The following is an 8,366-nucleotide window of genomic DNA, read 5'->3' as shown; positions in this document are numbered from 1 at the left end:
TTTTTGAAAACCAACCCAACCGATTCTAGATTCATCGGCAACGTTTCAGAATTATCATTAGCGATTTCATGTAAAACTGATATCAGTGATCATGAATATGTTATTTTTGAAATTCAGTACTCCCAGTAATTATCCAATTATCACATTTCAAAACATACAGCAAATAACGCTGTGAATCGCGATTTCGTACTGTGTAAAAAATGGAGACATTTTCGATGAAGCCTACTTTGAAAGGTCATTTTCAGCACTTGAGCTTTGTCTAAAATAATAAAATAAGAAACAGGAAATTTCCCACAGAATTTAAAACTGTGAAGTGTATTTGTGTGCGTGGGATATTTTGATTTTTATAGAACTTCAAATTGAGGGTTGAAGCGGAAGGACATATATGCCCCTGTGGCACCGGGGTGTGGGGTGGGGGTGGTGGTTAAGTCTGCTATTGACACAGTATATTGGCTTTGCAAAGAAAACATTGCTATTGAAAGGTATGGTTCTCTGTTAGGATTGTTGGAGAAGAAAGGCTGCACCAATGTTAAAAATCTTAATGTTGGGGGTAATGCCACATACAGGTCACATTCTCTTGCTGAAGACATTCAGGAAGCAATTGTGAATACAATCATGGCTCAAATAATTGGAGATTTACAGGATGCTTATTGTGTAGCAATTTTGATAGATGAAAGCATAGACATTTCAGCAGGAGCAGGATGGATTTAGAGATATATGATGTTCAAACATGTATGGATTCAAATCACTACACTCAAGACAGAGGCAAAATTGTGTACCAAAATATTTCAAAATTACTGTAAGTTAATAGGAGCAAGGGTGGGGAAGAAGTAGCCTAGCTAGACCAGAATCTCCCCCTTTTGATATAAAAAGAACAAAATATCCCAGTTTAAACAGGGGGGAAAGTTTGGCCTAGGGCGGGAAACTTTTGCCTAGCCCAAACATTCCCCGGGGTAAGAATATCCTAGGACAAAACCTCCCCGGGGAAAGTTTAGACCGGGGAAGAAATGGCCTGCTACACTGGTATTCTGTAGGTGTACCTTCTTATTCTTGATTCACATGAGGTTACAGGTAAATTAATCAGAGAGACAGTATTTACTGGTATCCCCCCCTACTTTTTCCAAATCCCCCCTCCTTTTTACGTGATGGGGGACAAATCCCCCCTAGATTTTTAGTTCTAGAATAGACACTGGGGTATCCGGGTAGGGTAGGGGAAAAGGCGGTGGGTACCCAGGAAGAAAATTTGGGCCCGTCCCAGCCCTTGCTGAAAATAATACGTCCTAGTCATTTACATATGTACATATTTATATACAGATGGCAATCAGTGAGTGAGTTGAGTTTTACGCCGCAATAGCAATATTCCAGCTGTATGGCGGCGGTCTGTAAATAATCGAGTCTGGACAGACAATCCAGTGATCAACAGCATGAGCATCGATCTGGGGAACCGATGACATGTGTCAACCAAGTCAGCGAGCCTGACCACCCGATCCCGTTAGTCGCCTTTTACGACAAGCATAGTCGCCTTTTATAGCAAGCATGGGTTGCTAAAGGGCTATTCTAATAGACCTGGACCTTCACAGGTCAAGATGGCAATCAGTAAACAAGTGTTTTCAGCACAGGGGCTTGTATTGCTGAAAACACTCGTTTAGTTGGCAACCAGTAAACGAGTGTTTTCAGCAATACAAGCCCCTGTGACAACATCGTTGCAAGCAAGTTGGGGAAACCTACCATTCGGCCTATATAATAGGAAATTTATATGATGTTCAGGAAAAGATGTTTCATTAAAAACACAAGTTTGCATATCTTCCCTTTGAAAACTAAAACTGAATATCTATGTCATTAATTTTCAGTGAAAATTGTAAAAAAATTATTATAGGCTTATATTTGATTAGCAATTTCCAAACTCCTTTATTTTGTGATGAAAATTCTCAAAAAGGGTTTGAATGAAAACCTAAGGACATCAAAACTTGAATGATGTTAATATCCTCATGCGGGAATGCCCCGCTTCAAATATATTTGATAAATATCATAATTATAGGCCGATGGGCCTATAGAAAAATAGGCAGAACGGCCTATAATATCCTGTTGGGCATATTATAGGCCGATCGGTAGCTTTCCCCAACCTGGCAAGGAAGCATTGGCTTGGATAGAGAAGCGCATCCGACCCCAAAAACAATAGTGGAGATACTGTAGCGAACGGTGACATATCTAGATAAGACGATCACGAACAAACTCAAGAGTAGATGTTACTGAATGCTCTACCTTCAAATCGAAATTTGTTGCATTTACTTACGTTCAAGTACCACCACTATGTAGCACCTCTGGGCTTCAGGGTGAAGGTAAAATCTTTTACGACCAGAATTTCCGTTGCGAGCGCGGCTGTAGCTATTTTTAGAAAAGACTGGTTTCCTGCCTCTGTCCTCCACGACCTGGTCCCCTGACGGCTGCCACATAGTAGTGAAGGCAGTGTAGCGCCAGCGCAGAATATCCAGAGAACCAGGCTGACACCTCAACGGAGGCCGGGGGCCAGTCTGTTTTTATTGTGAATCTGTACGTTGCCGCAACACAGGGTTCAGAGAGCACTTATCACCAAATCAATGCTATGATGTTAACTACGCACAATGTAGAATTATAATGTTTATATATTATTATTATTATGAATTTAACCTCTATTTATAGGCCGACGCCCACAGTGTTTCAAAGTCATACCAAAACACCCAGATGAATCTTACAATGTTCTTGCAAAGATCTTTGTCTACTGGACCTAAACGTTTACAGCTTTGGTCAAACCCACGAGTTAAGGTATGGTGCAGACAAACCTAGACACCAGATCGAATCTGTGACCCGAACATACAGGATCCGAGCCCAGAATCACAATTTTTTTCAAAGGTCTAAGGAACGCAAAAAATTAGTCAACGCCCAAGACTCCTGCATTAAATATGAGAATAATTTCTGTACTACAACAGTTAAGCACATACTGACGTCAAACCAAAATCACGCAAATGGCGTTGTTTTGTTCTACGTCACATGGAGCAACATCCCAGCCCTAAATCATGATTTGGTCGATCTGCAATAATGTCTGTTACAATAACAATTGTTCGTTATTATACAGATCTGATGAAATGCCACGTTCAGCCCGCTAGCTGTACACTTGGACGCATTAAAGCATAGTATGTACAAAATTGTCATCCTTTACAGTCAAGCCCTGATTCATGTAAAAATTCACAAGGGGGATCCTGTCATCAGTTACGGGAGACAACTCTGTACATCGATTACTGGTTACCCTGGAAGGTAAGACTACAGCATACCGGATACCTTCCGCCATCTTTGAAAGCATGCGAGTTAACTTAGGGTTAGGGTGACGTGACACTAAACAATATGGCTGGTATGTATCCCGCAATGAGCTCGTCCACATTATAGACTCTCTGATATAACAGCTGAGCCGGATAAGACTGGGGCGGTGGGGTAGCCTTGTGGTTAAAGTGTTTCCTGGTCACACCGAAGACCATTGTTCGATTCCCTACTTCCCCGATGTGTAAAGATCGTTTCTGGTGTCCCCAGCCGTGACATTGCTGGAATATTGCTGAAAGCTGAGTAAGACTAAACTTACTCACTCACTGTAAAGACATGTTGTAGTTTATAAACAAACCGGAACAGATAAACACATGTTCATTTCACACATGAGTGTACATGATGTTACGAGCCTGGTCTGCTTTTGACCAGTGAGTATAGCGCCTACTTGTGTTTTTACTGCATAACCTGTAGTTTTGTGTGGATTTTTCCTGCTTGAGAAACGTTGTTTTGAATAATATTGCAGTAATACCAGGTATGTCAGCTTGGTGAGGGAGGAAATCATGTGACGCAGGTAGTCGACAGGTACAACTCCGGTGAAACAGACGAGCACTACTTCTACTACTACGACTACTACTACTACGACAACTACTACGATTACTACTCATTCTACGACAATTACTACAACTAGTAAGAATACTACTACCACCACCACTACTACTACTACTACTACTACTACTACTACTACTACGTGTGCGTGTAAGTCTGGACTACAGCACTGGAGTGAGTGTTAGGCATGTAAGCCTGGACTACAGCACTGGAGTGAGCGTTATTTATGTATGTCTGTACTACAGCACTGGAGTGAGTGTTAGGCATGTGAGTCTGTACTACAGCACTGGAGTGAGCGTTATTTATGTATGTCATTACTACAGCACTGCAGTGGGTGTTAGACATGTGAGTCTGTACTACAGCACTGAAGTGAGTGTTAGGCATGTGAGTCTGTACTACAGCACTGCAGTGAGCGTTAGGCCTGTAAGAGTTGTAAAAAGTTTAATCCACGCAAAGACACGAGGGCCTGTGCATAGGAGGATCGGGGGGGGGGTGCAGGGGGTGCGCACCCCCTTTTGTCCTGAAAGTTTATTAAATGACCATTGAAACTGGTGAAAATGAAGTGTGCACCCTCCCTTTTCTAAATAGTGTGCACCCCCTTTCTCAAAAGCTGTATCCGCCCCTGCTGTGTCAAGGACCCCACCCCCTTCATGGAGTAACAGTTAACTGAATCGCCAAGGGAACCTTTAACTGCCTAACGTATTGCCGTTCTGTGACTCAATTGTTAGTTCAAAACATTACCCTGCTCTTCGGACATGTAACCATCCGGGTTACGAAAAATGTCCGAAAAGTTTCCAGCCTCAGTAAATTATTACAACTATCACTGTTCAAAGCTGAAACATTCTGCACTATCTACCCTATGAACTGGTATCTCCTAGTTCAGTTGCTATACTCCAGTCACAGGTCGAATGAACCTCGACTTTCCAACCTGAACATCAACCACTCTGACGTGGCCACCCTTCTCTGGGTAAGTTTTCACTATCCTCCCCAGAGGCCAAGTTCCTTGTGGGTTATCTTGTGATACGAGAATAACCACATGCAAGTGATCATTGGGAGTTTGTAACAGAGCTGAAACTTATCATTCTCTGCGTTCCAAATTAACCCAAGAGCTTTCACAGATGGCAGCTCAGACATCGGGATATCAATTTCAGATAGCCTATCTGCAACTGGAATACATTCAAGTACCTTTAAGGAATTGGAGACCCACTTCCAGGCATGTATTAAAGCTGTTGTCCACAGTTCATTTATTTGATCATAATGCTTTAGCGCCTTGTCTTCTGTCTCAACAGAATCCATTGTGTCATCCATGTATGTCGATTTAGCGACCGTTTCTGCTGCCAAAGGGAGATGACTCTCGCATACCTTAGCAGGTGACGATCGATGGTAAGTGGAACTGCTGGGTGATGATCGACATTGTAATGTTGGTTAACCATGTAGACTGTGTTCGCACTTGTCGTTTTTTGTGTAATACACACATACAGACATACAGGGACACACTCATACAAACATACACTTAGGCATGTACACACACACACACACACACACACACACACAGACTAAACCATACCTTCGTTCTAACGAGGGCTATAACAATGCTACAGTTTGGGGCTACAACTGGTCAGGTTGCTGCAACGTTTGGCTGCTACGTGACTGATGTAGGGTACTGTTTCACTGGTGTAGGGTACTGTTTTCTGATGAAAGGAGATTCTGTCTATCGAGGCCCGACGGCAAAGTTAGAGTGTACAGTACAGGTGATAGAACAGCTCGTTGTTGCGTCCAGGAGTCGGAGCCGTGTGGCGGCAGTAGCGTCATGGTCGGGGTGTGTATGCGGCGACCAGAGGACTGACCTGGTTGTTGTCAACAGTAATCTGACTACCCGGCGGTATATCGATGAGGTGCTGAGGCTCACGGTCCTGTCATTTATACAGCAAAAGCCACAGGGAGTCGTATTCCAACACGACAATGCTCGACCACACCCTGCTAGGGTTGTACAGAACTTTCTGAACGCCATCAACGCCAACGTTTTGCCATGGCCAGGTTGCTCTGCTGACCCGCACCCATCGAACATTTGTGGGATCGACAGAATTCGCCAATTACAAGACAAGAGCTGGCACGTGCCCTCGTCGAAGAATGGAGCCGTATTCCTGCTGACATCATCACACGCTTGGCCACTTCAATCAGAAGCTTTAGACGTGTTAATTCATGCATCCATGCCAGGGGTGGACATACTCGCTATTGGAGACTTCACTTTTCACATTATTTCTGTTTCTTGTGTTGTTATCGTTTTGGAAATGTCTTATTTTCGCTCCATATGTTACGGCTGAATATTTTGTTTTGATTTCGAAATTTTGTGTTTAACACATGGTAAATGATTTGTTGAAAGAGTAAACCGTTTACTTTTTACTTCCTTGTTGTTCCTTTTGCATACATTCAATTTTAAAGAACAGAAAGTTTCTTTTGCACCTCAGTATATCTCATTATTATGAAAATGAAACACGTAGGTCTCTTCCCTCTCATTCTGCCCATTTCCGTCAATGTAAAATTTATGAGACGATATCAATTTGTATAATACGCAAGTCATTTGTCACACACGTCATTTGTCACGATATATCATTTGTCACACATATATCCGTTTTCATCCATGCTGAGTCCTTGGAAATAGACTCAACACTGCAGTGTCTCAAAAGTGAAGAAACGTAAAAGGACACTTGACTGCACATGATCGAAACCCTTGACTGACCTCTTTGAAGCCATGCTGATCAAAGTATAATCCTAATCAACCATTCTAGCACGGCATTGAGTGATACTCGATTCTGATTGGCTGAGAGCTTATCAAAACCTTACTTAAATGGCAGGCTAAAGACCGCTATTTAAAGTGACCGATTGACCGCGTATGAATACAATGAACTCGTTGATCCTTTTGTTTGTAAATAAACATGCCGGACATCAGTGACTTCTACCTCGTTAACATCTTTGATGTTTTTGAAGTAAAGTGAGAATGGTTTGAAGTAGAATTTCTTGAGCTTTATCCCATTGAAGAAACTTCGAAGCAGCAATATTCGTCAGCAGCGCAAAAGCGGCAGTATCCCGCCATATTTCAAACCGGGTCAAGATCTAGTGGGCATGACGTCCACAAGACACGTCGGCCCACACGTCCTAACATGTCCGCTTCTGTCCCGGCCGTAATGCCCAGTCCTTCCACTTCCACTGTCTATGTTTCCCACATAAAATCTGGCATGTCAGGTCTTTTCCAAATTGTGAATAGTAGCGAGGTTATCAACAATTACTTCCGTGAATAAAGTTAGCGGCGACTAAACTTAGCGAGTTCACGGCTTGAGTTGCGGCGAGTCAATTGTCATACAGTAGGGGGGATTAATAATTCGATTGAGAAAAATCAATTAATTGGACTTGTTCACGGTATAAACTGTATTTTCATTTAGTTATCAGAAATCAACGCTAAAGAAAAGACCGCAAAATTGAAAACAGAGTAGCTTTATCTTCTAATTAATCAAAGTCATTCTGGCCTACTCCAGGTGTGACTGGCAGCCTCAAAGTGACGTCATGAAAAGTTTTTTAATTGACTCAGTCAGGAGTAAGTGCATTTTCATGATCAATATTAATATTCTTAACCGGGTATGGAGAGGATATTCTTGCTCTGACATGTGCAAGGAAAATGTAGCCTTTGATTGTTACATAAATAATTCAAACATGGTAATGAGTGAGTCAGTACAGTTTTACGCCGCTTTTAACAGTATTCCAGCTATATCACGGCGGGGGACACCAGAAATGGGCTTCACACATTGTACCCATGTGGAGAATCGAACCTGGGTCTTCTGCGTGACGAGCGAACGTTGTAGCCACTAAGTTACCCCACCGCGGTAATGATCGTGCATCTCATTAGATGTTATGTTCATAGTAGCAGTGGGGTAGACCCGGGTTCAATTCCCCACATGGATACGATGTGACAAGCATATGGCTGGTGTCCAAAACCATGATATAGCTGGAATATTGCCAAAAGTGGTGTAAAACAAAACTCACTCAATAAAACGGAAAACGTACAATGGCATACTCATTAAAGATGTGTGTCTTAGCACACATTTGTTGTGTTCCACAAGTTATGTAAGTTTGGAACGTTTGCTTTGAATGACCCCAGAAAACACATCGGAGAAATTTAAACAATCTGATACCTTGCTATGTACTTAAGACAGCTCGTTTGCGTCAGTTCAGACGATCTTTAGCGTTGAGGGGTACTAGACAGGGCTCGATGTAAGAGATGTTAACCGACTAGCACCAGGTGCAACCTAAGATAAAACCTAGTTGCACCTGTCAAATTCCAGTTGCACTGCTTTATTGCAATATGTAATATCAGAAATATGCCATTGAATTATTTAGATGTTTTATTCAGAAGCTTACCCACTCCAAAATTGACTTGCACCTGGCACAAGTTAGACTCATAACTAGGTTGC

Source organism: Haliotis rubra, unplaced genomic scaffold (genome assembly GCF_003918875.1).
Source record: "Haliotis rubra isolate DU_JTF1 unplaced genomic scaffold, ASM391887v1 Scf531, whole genome shotgun sequence".
Classification (NCBI taxonomy): Eukaryota; Metazoa; Mollusca; class Gastropoda; order Lepetellida; family Haliotidae; genus Haliotis; species Haliotis rubra.
The sequence above is the reverse complement of the archived record's forward strand: the minus strand, read 5'-3'. Positions refer to the sequence as shown.